Below are 16,227 nucleotides of genomic sequence, written 5' to 3' on the forward strand. Positions count from 1 at the left end.
AAACAATTTAAATCAAGTTATTCAAATATTTTATGCGAAACACAATCAATTTCTAAAGTCAAATTTTCATTCACAAGTGGCAACACCGTAGTACTTAAAACCCATAATTAACACAAAAATTTCACAATGCAGAAAATTAAACAAGCTTCATTTTAAATCTCCATTGTAAAATAGGTAGCACAACATTCTCGAAATTCATAATAAAATAAACATATTCACAATGTATAACAAATCAATTTTCATTGTGAAAACTATAATTTATAAATTTTTGTGCACAAACCTGATGCGAGTCGCCTATTGGCCTTGACTCAATTCCTTGGGTTCTTTCCTGGTGTTCTTTTCCACTGAAAAACACAGGTTTACTGTGTTTCAGTATCATAACTTAGCATAAATCTAATAATTAATTCATAAATACTTAATTCTAGCCCAAATATGCTTAAACTAACATTCTTGGAAATTTTCATTTCGGAGTTACTATTTATTACACTATTCAAGTCAAATTGTTGACTTTCTAAGGCTTAATAGGTAGGGAAATTTCAACTTCACCCACATACCACATTTTGGTCACCAAACTTGTTGGTTTTGGTTGTTTACTCAAATTCTAAGTCTTTTAGGCAAATTTGGTAAATTTCAGTTTTGGAGTCCTAAGTTGCACTGTTCCATTGGTCACTTTATTGTTGGACTAAGTCTTAAGTTTATTTTCCTTTTTGAATCATCCCGATTGGAGTTTTGTAGCTCAAGTTATAGACAAAATACAGTTACTATTCACGTGTACTGTTCATGTTGCAGATTTTGGTTCTGGCAGATTATCGATCCAACTTCGTTCAGCAATTTGATCAAGTTACGTCCATAATTTGGTCTAATTTTCTTCATACAAAATGTTCTAGTATTTCTTAGGTTTCCATCGGTTCAAGAATCACCTAAATCGGAGTTTTCTAGAGAGAGTTATAGCCATTGAAACTTTACTGTTCATATGGCAAATCTGCAGTTCTACAGATTCAGTGACCCAACTTTGCTCAGTAACTTGATTGGGTTAATGGCATAATTTGGGTTTGTGTCCTTCATAAAAGTTTTAGGTCTATATCTCATCTAACTACTGGTAAAATTTCAGGTCATTTTGACTTGCCTAGCTCGAGTTATGACTAAATGAACAAACACTGTTCATTTAGTCAGTTTATACAGGGACAGACTGAGATTTTCTAACTTTGGTCAATTTGTTCACTAGGTTTTAGTCACTTTTTGGGCATGATTCCTAAATGGAAATTGTGTCATTTAGTGCCTATTTTCATTCACAATTGGTCTCATATTAATTGGACTTGTAAAATTTCATTTTTGGTCCCTTAAAGTTGACTTTTGGTCATGCTTCATACCCAATCCGAATTTGGCTTTGATTTAAACACTTCTAACACACTTAATTAGGTCACAAATGACCACTTTTCACTTCACATTAGGTCAACGACACCATTTACAAGGTTTTCACATTTTTGGTCTCTAACCTTAATGTCCAAAACCCTAATTCATGTCATTTATTGCATTTAGCTACTTTTAAGGTCTTTAATCATAACCACTCACTAATTTAAGTTTCTAAACCCATTTAAACCATTCAAATCATGCAAATCACCCTCCCCCTTCATGCTGGCAGAATTTCAGCTTGGTCCCTCAATAAATTTTCTTTCCATTTTAAGTTTATTTACAAGTTAATCATGTTAAAAATGCAACAATTAAACTAACTTCACATCTTAAATCACTAACCTTGTTAGGTGTCTTTGAGCTTTCCTTTTTTCCTCTTTCTTTGATGACCAATCTCCTTCCCATGTGACTAGAACAAGTTTTTATGAAGTTTCTATGGAATCTATTAAGGTTTAAAGAAGGATTGTAAGCTTGAGTGCAAGCTTTAATGGAGGATATCCATGGGGAAATGAGGGAGAGTGAGGGTGGCAACGGAGAAAGGAAGAAGAAGACTTTTGGTTATTTTGTTTTTCTTTTCTTTATTTTGTTTTTATCCTTATGGAAGACCCAAAAATCTAAATAAGTAAATAAATTAATTTTATTCTTTATGGCATCATGCATGAGGTCATGCATGATGTCATCACCTTTTTACTTTTCCATTTTCTTTTTTTTTCTATTAGTTCTTTAATTTAATTTTCGATTCCAAAATTTTCTTTTCTCCAATTTTATTTGACAGTTAGGTTAGGAGTCAGTTCTCAGGGTCAATTGACCAAATTGCCCCTCGCCGGTTCATCCCGGTTTGCAAATAATTCAGTATTTCTTCCAGCTGCCTGACCTAATTATTTGACTGGCTTAACAGCTCTTTTTCGTGATTTTCTCTTTTCCACTGTGTTTATAAGGGTCCTAAGGACCGCGGCGTCACATTTTACGGTTCGAAATTTGAGTTTAAATCGACTTCGCAGTCGTTCCCGAGAAGGTCACCCATCGTTGTGACTCTTGGCTCGTTTAACTTCTTATGTTCAATTTTTCTTATTTATACTTAACTAATTGGACATTACTAATTATTTGTGTTTATGGTTTATCTAGTTGTCTTAAGTATGGTTCTAATCTCCTTAATTGTCCGGACCGACTCCGGTCACAGGAACAGTGAAATATACCAAGCTATGCAAATAGGGGTGTTACAGAATAAATGATTTTAATTCCTACCAAAATGCTCACCACTTTCAAAATGTAAGAAAATGGCTTTAAAATCCCTTGTAGTGTACTTAATGAATTATCGGTAGGTGAAATTCGGTAGTTCATTAGGTATTCTACGGGATCATGTTATGCCTTATAGAGGGGTAAGGTGTGACAGGCAGAGTGCCGTCTATAATTTGGGAAAACAGTTCTTCAAAAACCTATGAAAATACTCCCAACATATATATCTCAACTCTAGACTCCTATATTTTCAACTCAACTCAATTTCAACAACACAATCTCAGGCAATTCATTATAAAAAAAAATATTTTTCAAACATGAACTCAGGAGTTTTCATAGCTAGGGAATAACAGTTTCATATTACAAGAATTTACATTGATCAACAACAAAATTTCAAAATTTTGTTTTACAACTGCTTATGTCTTATGTACATACATACAGTTACATATACATCAAAATAATAATTTACAAGGACCTAATTTATATACCAGGTAGTAATACAAAAATTTTGATCACTTCAGTCCCAAGCAGCTTATTCGGCTACTTTATATGTCTCTTTACCTATGATAGCAATAAAAAGCTATCGCTGAGCTATTGACTCAGTGGTGCACAACTTAAAGAAAATAATAAATTAAACAGCAAATAAATCACAATTGTTCAAATTAAATCAATTGAGATGTTAAGACATGTAAAATCATGCTTTATTTTTAAATCCAGAAAATTTCTTAAAATAAATCAAATCACAGAACAATTTCTTTTGAAATGTCACACAGCTTAATTATGACCCAATTATCCAATTCATCCCAATAGCCAAAGGCTAATGAGGAATACCAAGCCTAGCTATCACAAATATATGAGTACTCATTCAATTCGTTCTCAACTGGCACGCACCTCAACACTTCAGCCACAGAGAGAATTTAAACCAATTCATCTCACTAAGCAAGCTAGTGAGGAATTCAAACAAATAATTACGATTGCTATGGTTTCAAACCATTTTAACCAATTTTCAAACATCAAAATAGCCATTGATCCACATTCAAACTAATTTCCCAACATTTGGGCCAACAACACATAAATTGTATTATTTCAAATATTCATATAAATGAGCTCATAAATTAAATAATTTAATTTCACAATTCATTCAAATCAAAATCCAAATTGAAATTTGAGAATGAACTAGTTGTTGTGCATAAACCTCAAATGAGTCGCCTCTTAGCCTTAACTCATTTTTTCTTGATCCTTCCCAGTGTCTCTTTCTACTAAAACACAAAATTTTAAAATGTTATAGTACTCATTCAAATCACTTCTAGTAAATAATCAAACAATTAAATTTTTATAAACTTAATCTATTCAATGCGATTTATAAAATTTGGGTCATTTACATTTTTAGTTATGGTAGTACTATTCATTTTACTATTCAAGTTAAAATATTGACTTTTTCATCTTTAACAGGTATATTAATTCTAAATTCACCCACATACCACATTTTGAGTTACAATTATGTTGGCATTGATTGCCAATTGAAATTCCAAACTCACTAAGTGAAATTTCAAATTTTCAGTTTTTGTCTCTTGGGTTTACAGTTATACTAGCCTATGGTACAGTGAAAATTTGGCCAACTTTCCTTTCATCAAAGTTGTTCCTTAGTGTGTCTAATTTATTTAACCTTTTGAATCACTCAAATTGGAGTTTTGTAGCTCAAGTTATGGCTATTTAACCATAACTAGCTGGATTGACTAAAGTCTAAATTTCTGGGTAAGTTTAGGGTTCTAGCAGTTTTAGTGAAGCAATTTTGGTTGGCAATTTGATTTGGTTCTTGTCAGAATTTGGGTTTGGTTTCTTAATGAAAGTTGTTCTACTATGTCATATCTTTCTAATGGTATAAAAATCAAGTCATTTGAACCTTTCTATACCAAGTTATGACTATTTGAACAAGTACTATTCATATGGTCAATTCTGTACAGTGGCAGGGTACCTAATCCGGATTTAACCTAATTTTTCACCCATTTGTGGTCGGTTTTAGGGCAGGGTTTCTCCATGAAAATTGTAGCATTATGACCCAATTTTCATATCCAATTAGCCTCACACCAATTGGAGCAACATGATTCAATTTATGGCCACCTAAGGGGACCAAGGTCAAACTGCCCAAATTGGGGCAGCACCACATTCACACTTTAATCCAATCTATACATTCAATCACACTTCTAACCACACCAATTGACCAATTTAAGCATCAATTAGGTCAATTGGGCATCAATTCACCAAAATCCCCAATTTTTCACCAAACCCTAATGTCAAGAACCCTAATTTCACCAATTAGCTCAATTCATGAAACAAAACTATTTCAATAACCTCTACACACTCAATTGGACCTATATACATGATTAATTGAAATAAAACACACCATCTTCCCCAACATCCCATGGCTGCCGAAATTTCATTTTTTCCATAACATATCATTTTTGTTTTATTTTACACAAATTCTAACTTAGTTAAAGTGCCTAAGCATGAATATAAAGAGAGATTTGAAAGAACTATCACTAACCTCTTTGTTGGATTTTCTCAAGTCTTTAATTCTCCAATTCTCTTTTTCCTTTTGTTCCCAAATTGTCTAGCAAGGTCTAAAAGCAAGATTTAGTTAAGGAATTTATGAGATTTATGACTCAATTTAGGGTTTAAAAAGCTTTAAAGTAAGCTTCAATGGAGGAAATGAAAAAAAAAAAGAGAGAAAGGAGAGAGAGATGAGGGACGGCCAAAGGTAGAAGATAATGGGCATTTTTATTTTTTTTTTCTTTTAATTGTCCTTTTATGTAGGCATTATCCCAAGTTAAAAAAAATTAGAAATTAAAATTATTAATTGAGTCATGCTTACATAAGCTTGATGATGTCATAAAGCTTTTTCATTTGAAATTTTCTTTTTCTTTATCTTTTTCTTTCGCACACCTCTTCACTTTGAATCTATATTTCATATTTTAATTTCCTACATTTTATTGGAAATTTAAGCCATGAGTCACCTCTAAGGGTGAATTGATCAAGTTGCCCCTTACCGGTCTGATCCGTTTTTCCTATAACACTGTATTGCTTCCTGAACCCTGATTCAATTATTTGACCTTGTTCTCAACTCTTTTCTATGGTTTTCAAATTTCCCCTAGCTTCGTAATAATTATTAGGCCTAGGGTGTCACAATGTCCCACTCGAAAATAGGGCAGCGACTGATCTCGCAGTCACATCCCGATACGGTCACCCATCGCTGTGGCCTTGGCTCATTTAATCTTTTATGCTTTGTTTTTCTTATTTCCATTTTTCCTTCATATAATTTCTATTAGTTTTTATTTATAGCTTTTCTATGTGACTTAAATATGTTTCTAAGCCTATTGACTGACCAGACCGGCACTGGTCACCGAAACAGTGCAATGTATAAAACTAATAAACGTAGGGGTGTTACAAGCTTTTCTATCTAGGTACTTCCCACCTACAAAGACTGCAAAGTTGAGAGTTAAACTCAACACCTTTAGGCAAAGGGAAGGTGAATCACTCTATGATGCATGGGAGAGATATAAGGACCTACAAAGAGAATGCCGGCACCATGGCATAGAAGATTAGCTCTTTGTTCAAAACTTCTATAATAGGCTACTGCCCTCTACAAGAAACACAGTAGATTTAGCAGCAGAAGGTGACCTAATGGAGAAAATAGTGGATCAAGCACTAGAACTTCTGGAGAGGGTCGCTTATCACAACTACGAGTGGTCAAATGAAAGGGGAAATACAAAGAGAACAGCAGGAATCTTAGAAGTGGATGCCCTAAGCATGATAAATGCTCAATTTGACCAACTCACAAAGAGGCTTGATAAAATGCAGGCCAATGCTATAGGGACAAACAGCCAACATGATGACAACTATGGAGGAGGATACATGGGTTCAAAATATAATAGCTTCAATGAACTCCCCACGGAACAGATGAACTATGTGACTAATGGAGGGAACTTCAACCAGCGACAGCCCCACAATCCATATTCAAATACATATAACCCTGGATGGAATAACCACCCAAACTTCTCATGTTCAAATTCACAGAATCAGCCAATGAACAAACAGCAAGGGTACAGACCACTAGCACCCCCAGGATTTCAGAATAAGGGACAAAACCTTGCATAGCCACTGCCACTCCCTCATAGCCAATAGCTTGAATCAAGGTCAACTATGGAATCCATGATGGAAAGCTTCCTAGCAGCCTAACAATAGCAAAATGAAATGATCAAACAGTTAGCTTCCAGAATGGACCAACTTGCCACCCATAACAAGATGTTTGAAAATCAAATTACTTAGTAAGCAACCTTTTCAAGCAAAGCTACTGGTAAATTGCCTAGTCAACCAGAGATGAACACAAAGGAGTATTGTAAGGTAGTTACATTGAAAAGTGGAAGAATTTTAGAACAACCAGAGGCAGAGCCAATAGAGGAAACCTCTGAAAAATCTGAAAGCCAAGTAGAGAAGAAAGAGGAAGAAGCCAAGAAGGATCAGGAGGAGGAAACAAGGAAGAAAAAAAAAGCTACCAGAGCCATATCAGCCTCCCCTACCTTTTTCTCAGAGATTCCAGAAAGCCAAATTGGACAAGCAGTTTGGGAAGTTCTTAGAAGTTTTGCAGAAACTCTATATCAACATTCCCATCACTGAAGCACTCTCTCAGATGCCATCCTACACCAAATTCCTTAAGGAAATTCTGCCAAAGAAAAGAAAGCTGGAAGACTATGAGACTGTTGCTCTAATAGAGGAATGCTGTGCCATACTGCAAAACAAACTGCCTCTAAAGCTAAAAGATCCAGGAAGCTTCTGCATACCTTGTCTCATTGGCGACAAGAAAATAAACAAGGCCCTCTGCGATCTTAGGGCAAGTGTGAGTTTAATGCCTCTATTAATATGCCAAAAGCTGAAAGTCAGAGAACTGAAACCTACAATAATTTCATTGCAATTGGCTGACCGGTCTGTTAAATACCCTGTGGGCATTCTTGAGAACATTCGTATCAAGGTGGAAAAAATTCTTTATTCTAGTTGATTTTGTTGTCCTTGAGATGAAAGAGGATGTTCAAATCGCCATTGTAACACCCTCCCGGTAGCAACTCAGTACATTCTACTGTTCCGGTGATCGGTGTCGGTCCGGACAGCTAGAACGTTCAGAAAAATATTTAAACTAAAGTGAAGAACCATAAATAACTCAAATATTGATAAGAAAAATTTAGTAAAAATTTTAGAAATAAAATACAACCAAGTTAAACGAGCCGGTGCCCAAGCTATGGGTAACCAGAGGTAAGTTGCGGTTCTCACAACGAGGAGCCCTAGACCCGGGGAAAAATTCATAAAATAATTTTTGGGACTCCAGAGAAGGGTCATTGAGGTTCCTATGGCATTAGAATGCCAAGAAAATATTTAGAAAAATTTTTCAATCAGATGCATAATTTTGACCCATTAAGCCAAACGGAGGGCATTTTGGTCATTTCGCCTTCAGAGGTGATTTTTGGCCGACTTGTCCAGTTAAGTAAATAATTAATATGACATAAAATATGAAGAAATATTGCTAAAAATTAAATTGAAATGTGGTAGAAAAGAAAAGAAAAGAAAAATGAAGGAAATTAGGGATAATGACATCACATGATGTCATTTACATACCCTCCACCAATCACCATTCAATAAGTCTTTTTTTAAACAATTAAAAGAGACAAATGGACTCAAAATTCTGCTGTTTCCTTCTTCTTCTTCAGCCAAAACGTGAATCTCTCCCTCTTCTCCCTCCAATGATTTTCAAACAAAAGCTTCATTTCTCATGCTTCCTCACCATATTTCCTCAAGACCCCAATACTAAAATGAATCCTTGGACCTAGAGGAAGTGTTTGGCAGCCAAGAGAGTACAAGAAAATGAAGATTTAACTTGGAGAAATCTGCCCTACAAGAGGTTAAAGTGAGGTTAGTGCCTACTTATATATATACTTCTTTGATTCCATGTTAGAAGCTTGAAATAAGTGAGAAATTGTAAATTAAATGAATAAAAGTTAAGTGTATGCATCCCTTGAATTTTTGGCAGCCCTAAGGAAGGATGAGTTTGATTGTTTTAATGAATTTAGAGTGGATAGAAATGATGTTTAAGGTACGAATATGCATGGATGTTGAACTAGTGTGCTAATTGAGGTTTATGGGCAAATTGAATTGGACATTAGGGTTTTGAGAAGTGAAAAATTGATTTGGCTTATGAAATTGTTAGAGCACATTTTAATGGTCAATTAGTGACCATTTTAGGTAAGTTGACCATATTATGGACTGAAAAATAGGATTGCAAAGTGAAGTTGTAGGCTGCCCTAGGACAGCAGCAGAAGGACTGAAAATTCAGTCCACTTGCACTGTCATAACTTTGGCTGTGTAGGTCCAATTGATGTTTGGCCAATTGGACATGAAACTAGGCTTATAATGGCACTTTTTTGCTGAAGAAACCATGCCCAAAAGACCAAAGCAAGAGGACCAAAACTTGGCCCCAATCCGGATACCCTGCAAACAGCCCCTGCAGAAATGACCAAATGAACAGTAACTGTTCATTTGGCCATAACTCACTGTAGATATGGTCAATTGATCTGAAATTTTTACAGAAACAAGTTAAGACATAGAAAAACAACTTTCATGAAGAAACCTGCCCCAAATTATGACCAGAACCTAATCAAATCATTGAGCAAATTGAAGTTTACTGTATTGAGATTTCCAGAATTTTCATTTGAGCAGCAATGTTTGGAGGACTATAACTCTCTCTAGAAAACTCGGATTTAGGCTATTCTTGAACCGATGGAAACCTAAGGCATAGTAGAATATTTCATATGAAGAAAGTTAGACCAAATTATGAACTTAACTTGATCAAATTACTGACCAAAATTGGACCAAAAATCTGCCAGACCCAAAATCTCAGCATGAACAGTGCACGTGAACAGTAAACTTATTTTGGCCATAACTTGAGCTAAAAAACTCCAAATGGAGTGATTCAAAAAAGGAAATTCAACTAGACAAAATAAGGAACAACTTTCATGTTTACCATTTCCTCAAATTCCCACTGTAAAAATAACAAATGGAACAGTAAAGATGAAGCATGAAAACCGAAAATTTTGCTCAATTAGCATTAAGCTTAAAAATGGTATTGGCAACCAATACCAACAAGTTTGAAATACAAAATGTGGTATGTTTGAGGTGTTAAGACCAATACACCTATTTTCTATCCAAAAGTCAACATTTTTGTTGACCAATGAGGTGAATAGTGACACCAAAACCAAAAATTGGCAATTTTGCCAAAATGACCTAAACTTTGAGAAAGTGACCAAAACCAACAAGTTTTGAATACAACATGTGGTATGTTGGGAGTACTAAAACCAATGTACCTATTGTTTATGCAAAAGTCAATATTTTAGTTGATTAATAAAATGAATAGTGACATGAAAACTTGAAATTCAAAAATTGTGAAACTTAAAAATGCAAAATGCCCTAGTAGGCCTAATGTGATTGGTTTGGATAGTTTGGCATGCCAATAGGGTATTGTTTTAGCAGTACTGCGAAAGGAAAGGCTTTATGCCTGTATTCATGGCTTTATGCCCGTATTCATGGCTTTTATGCCCGTATTCATGGCTTTTATGCCCGATTATGTGATATCATGGCCTTTTAGCCATACTGACTGCATACGTGGTGGACATTCTGCGTCCCATGGTATGACGGCCCGAGGCATCATGTGTCCGGTTAACGACCCGTTATCGATCCATCGCCCAAAGATAGGTTACTTGGGCATGGAAAAGTATAACTGTAATTGAACTGATTGTTAAAGAAAATACGAAAATTAAGTATTGAATGAATAAGCAAAAGAGATTAGCAAAAGAAACATAACAAAAATATAAATTGCAAAACCGTACAGACTTGAAATACAATACAGATAGAATAAATTATATACCTGCTAGTATTATTGAAAAGTTATAAACTAAGCACTTCCAAAGAGGAACAAACTAGTATATAAGATCGTTGATACTAGAAATACCATACCAAATTAAATTGATTCTTGAGTATCTGAATTATCATTTATTTCTTTCTTTACTTGTATATATTATTTATGGTTATATTATTGCACCACTAAGCAGAAATGCTTAGCGCGATGGAATTGCTTCCTCGCGCAGGTACTGAAGGTAAAACCAGTAGACTGTCGACTGAGATTTTTGGAGTCAAGATCTGCAGAAGTGTCAGAAGAGTTCAAGATTGTCACCTCCTCAGCAATACAAGTTATTTTCAAAACTATGATAAAAATGAATTAAGATAAAATAGAGTGCTCCGGCACACTGAGTGGCATAACTTGCTCGGCTACACTGTAGTCGGGTAAGGGGTGTCACATTTAGTGGTATCAGAGCGCAGTTTAGGCGTTTCTGGACCTAGATAGATTACATATCATGCATTGCATTTATAAGAGTTGAGGTGACACTATTGCAGATCTGTATTTCCTGTTTATTTTAGGTTAAGGTATGGAATAAGAGAGTGAAGAGACAATGAGATAGCGAATGGAGATGAGAAGGAGACTATATTTAAGATGAAAAAGGATGAGTACATAACTGTTTGAGGATAGGATTGAGATTAAGGAGAAAGTGAAGTAGGATAACACGGAAAGGTAAAGAAATAAAGAGGTAATAGCTCCTTGGCTATTTACATTGGATAAATTTCGAGGACGAAATTTAAATAAGAGGGGAAGAATTGTAACACCTCCCGGTAGCAACTCAGTACATTCTACTGTTCCGGTGACCGGTGTCAGTCCGGACAGCTAGAACGTTCGGAAAAATATTTAAACTAAAGTGAGGAACCATAAATAACTCAAATATTGATAAGAAAATTTTAGTAAAAATTTTAGAAATAAAATACTACCAAGTTAAACGAGCCGGTGCCCAAGCGATGGGTAACCAGAGGTAAGTTGCGGTTCTCGCAACGAGGAGCCCTAGACCCGGGGAAAAATTCATAAAATAATTTTTGGGACTCCAGAGAAGGGTCATTGAGGTTCCTATGGCATTAGAATGCCAAGAAAATATTTAGAAAAATTTTTCAATCGGTACAGACAATTTTGACCCGTTAAGCCAAACGGAGGACATTTTGGTCATTTCGCCTTCAGAGGTGATTTTTGGCCGACTTGTCCAGTTAAGTAAATAATTAATATGACATAAAATATGAAGAAATATTGCTAAAAATTAAATTGAAATGTGGTAGAAAAGAAAAGAAAAGAAAAATGAAGGAAATTAGGGATAATGACATCACATGATGTCATTTACATACCCTCCACCAATCACCATTCAATAAGTCTTTTTTTAAACAATTAAAAGAGACAAATGGACTCAAAATTCTGCTGTTTCCTTCTTCTTCTTCAGCCAAAACGTGAATCTCTCCCTCTTCTCCCTCCATTGATTTTCAAACAAAAGTTTCATTTCTCATGCTTCCTCACCATATTTCCTCAAGACCCCAACACTAAAATGAATCCTTGGACCTAGAGGAAGTGTTTGGCAGCCAAGAGAGTACAAGAAAATGAAGATTTAACTTGGAGAAATCTGCCCTACAAGAGGTTAAAGTGAGGTTAGTGCCTACTTATATATATACTTCTTTGATTCCATGTTAGAAGCTTGAAATAAGTGAGAAATTGTAAATTAAATGAATAAAAGTTAAGTGTATGCATCCCTTGAATTTTTGGCAGCCCTAAGGAAGGATGAGTTTGATTGTTTTAATGAATTTAGAGTGGATAGAAATGATGTTTAAGGTATGAATATGCATGGATGTTGAACTAGTGTGCTAATTGAGGTTTATGGGCAAATTGAATTGGACATTAGGGTTTTGAGAAGTGAAAAATTGATTTGGCTTATGAAATTATTAGAGCACATTTTAATGGTCAATTAGTGACCATTTTAGGTAAGTTGACCATATTATGGACTGAAAAATAGGATTGCAAAGTGAAGTTGTAGGCTGCCCTAGGACAGCAGCAGAGGGACTGAAAATTCAGTCCACTTGCACTGCCATAACTTTGGCTGTGTAGGTCCAATTGATGTTTGGCCAATTGGACATGAAACTAGGCTTATAATGGCACTTTTTTGCTGAAGAAACCATGCCCAAAAGACCAAAGCAAGAGGACCAAAACTTGGCCCCAATCCGGATACCCTGCAAACAGCCCCTGCAGGAATGACCAAATGAACAGTAACTGTTCATTTGGCCATAACTCACTGTAGATATGGTCAATTGACCTGAAATTTTTACAGCAACACGTTAAGACATAGAAAAACAACTTTCATGAAGAAACCTACCCCAAGTTATGACCAGAACCTAATCAAATCATTGAGAAAAGTGAAGTTTACTGTACTGAGATTTCCAGAATTTTCATTTGAGCAGCAATGTTTGGAGGACTATAACTCTCTCTAGAAAACTTGGATTTAGACGATTCTTGAACCGATGGAAACCTGAGGCATAGTAGAACATTTCATATGAAGAAAGTTAGACCAAATTATGAACTTAACTTGATCAAATCACTGACCAAAGTTGGACCAAAAATCTGCCAGACCCAAAATCTCAGCATGAACAGTGCACGTGAATAGTAAACTTATTTTGGCCATAACTTGAGCTACAAAACTCCAAATGGAGTGATTCAAAAAAGGAAATTCAACTAGACAAAATAAGGAACAACTTTCATGTTTACCATTTCCTCAAATTCCCACTGTAAAAATAACAAATGGAATAGTAAAGATGAAGCATGAAAACCGAAAATTTTGCTCAATTAGCATTAAGCTTAAAAATGGTATTGGCAACCAATACCAACAAGTTTGAAATACAAAATGTGGTATGTTTGAGGTGTTAAGACCAATACACCTATTTTCTATCCAAAATTCAACATTTTTGTTGACCAATGAGGTGAATAGTGACACCAAAACCAAAAATTGGCAATTTTGCCAAAATGACCTAAACTTTGAGAAAGTGACCAAAACCAACAAGTTTTGAATACAACATGTGGTATGTTGGGAGTACTAAAACCAATGTACCTATTGTTTATGCAAAAGTCAACATTTTAGTTGACTAATGAAATGAATAGTGACATGAAAACTTGAAATTCAAAAATTGTGAAACTTAAAAATGCAAAATGCCCTAGTAGGCCTAATGTGATTGGTTTGGATAGTTTGGCATGCCAATAGGGTATTGTTTTAGCAGTACTGCGAAAGGAAAGGCTTTATGCCTGTATTCATGGCTTTATGCCCGTATTCATGGCTTTTATGCCCGTATTCATGGCTTTTATGCCCGATTATGTGATATCATGGCTTTTTAGCCATACCGATGCATACGTGGTAGGCGTTACTGCGTCCCATGGTATGACGGCACGAGGCACGCGGTGTCGGTGCCAACGACCCGTTATCGATCCGATCGTCGATTATAGGTTACTTGGGCATGGAAAAGTATAACTGTAATTGAACTGATTGTTAAAGAAAATACAAAAATTAAATATCAGGAATGATTATGATAGAATACAAAGAAACTCAAGATCATGAAGAAAATAATTAACGAAATGCATGAAGAAGTTAATATCATAAAACATGATTAGCCCTCGACTAAACAATAAGTGAGTAATTATTCATTTCTTATGAACACAATAGCAAGGAAATTATTATTTTTATTTGCATATTATATTTTCTTGTATTATTGGCACCACTAAGCTTTATGCTTAGCGCGTCGCTTTTGCAACTCGTAGGTACTGAAGATTTGGACAGAGGGCCCAGTAGACCACAGATTCGGTAAGGCAGTTCACAGTTCTGCATAGTGTCCGTGTCACCTCACCATCCACAGTGCATTGGTAGGACACTAGGTCCCATTTTGTATTTTGAGATTTTTGTAACTTTTGTAATTAAACTCTTATTTTATCATATGTATTTGAACAAATGTAATATAATTTTGTATTAATGTAAGTACTTGTAATTTGTGATTATAAATCACATGTGAGAATTTATTTATGATTTGAGTCTAATGATGATGTGAAATGATAAATAGAGGAATCATTAAGAAATTGCTGTAACTTGATGTGATACAAAATGTGAATTGTATATGAGTACCATGAGATAAATGATTGAGAAATAAATGAAATTGATGAAATTATTCTGAGACTTTGTTGATAATTGGAGTTGGATTGATTGAATATGATCATAGGAAGTGTTTTCACGAGTTAGAAGAAGCTTTTCTCTATTTTTAGCGGTACTCATGGATTTTCTATAAAATTTTCGGAACCTCAAATAAATTACAATTTCAATAAATGAATTATATTTCACAAGTTATTTTCAAAACTATGATAAAAATGAATTAAGATAAAATAGAGTGCTCCGGCACACTGAGTGGCATAACTTGCTCGGCTACACTGTAGTCGGGTAAGGGGTGTCACAGCCATCATCTTGGGAAGACCTTTCTTGGTAACCACCGGAGCAATCATAAACATCAAAAATGGCCGACTAACTCTCAAGGTAGGAGATGAAGAAGTGGAATTCAACTTGTTCGACATTATGAAACACAAATTCGAACCTGATGAATGCCTTAACAACCAAGTTAAGGAGGAATTTCATAAGGCCCATCCTGAAGATCCTTATAACACCCCTCACCCATCTACAGTGTAGCCGAGCGAGGCATGCTACATTCAGTGCCAAAGCACTCTATCCTATCTTATCGTGTACAATATAAATTTAATTATAATATCTTACATATAGAAATTATCTTTTTTTTTATCCCATTTCATTTTTATGTAGACCTAGACAAAGTCTCCTCTGTTTTATTAGTGCATAGTGGGTTTTCTTATTTACCTGTTAAATAGTCCATATTCATTTCATGTTATCATAATACTCATAATTATTTCAAAAAAATAAAATACTTCATTTCATTCATATAAAATCAAATACAATATTTACAATTTTATTTGCATTTATAAAATGATTTACATCATTTAATTACATACAATACCCAAAATGCAAAATTTAACTATACATGAGCCCTACTAAAATAATAGTCTGAGGTGACAATCTACACTACAACAAATCTGATCAAAGCCCTGTTTAAGCTCTACTGCGGTTACTAGAGGTCTCTTATACCTACGCGATGGAAAAACTAACGCGTTAAGCATAACGCTTAGTGGTGCATAAATTGAAATAAAAATAACTAAATAATTGAAATATTTATTTCACGTATAACTTTATAAGGAAATATAGATTTCATGAGTTTATACCCTTTTACATGTTTATAGAACTTTGGTAGCTAATTAAGTTAATCAGGATATTTTCTGTTCATTTATTCCATGTTCAGTCTTATTACTCTTATCTGTGATCTCTTCATGTAATTATTTAAATTTAAAGTGTATTACTGATATCTGTGCCCAAGTAACCTATAACAAACTATAAAGACTGGATACATGAGAGTATACTAGTTAAATATCCATATATCTAACATGTATACATCTGTCATGTCAGGCACAAGGCCAGCGGGCAGGCATGAAGCCATAAATAAAATTAGGCATAATGGCCAACGGGCAGG

The sequence above is a fragment of the Hevea brasiliensis genome, chromosome 6 (assembly GCF_030052815.1).
Source record: "Hevea brasiliensis isolate MT/VB/25A 57/8 chromosome 6, ASM3005281v1, whole genome shotgun sequence".
Classification (NCBI taxonomy): Eukaryota; Viridiplantae; Streptophyta; class Magnoliopsida; order Malpighiales; family Euphorbiaceae; genus Hevea; species Hevea brasiliensis.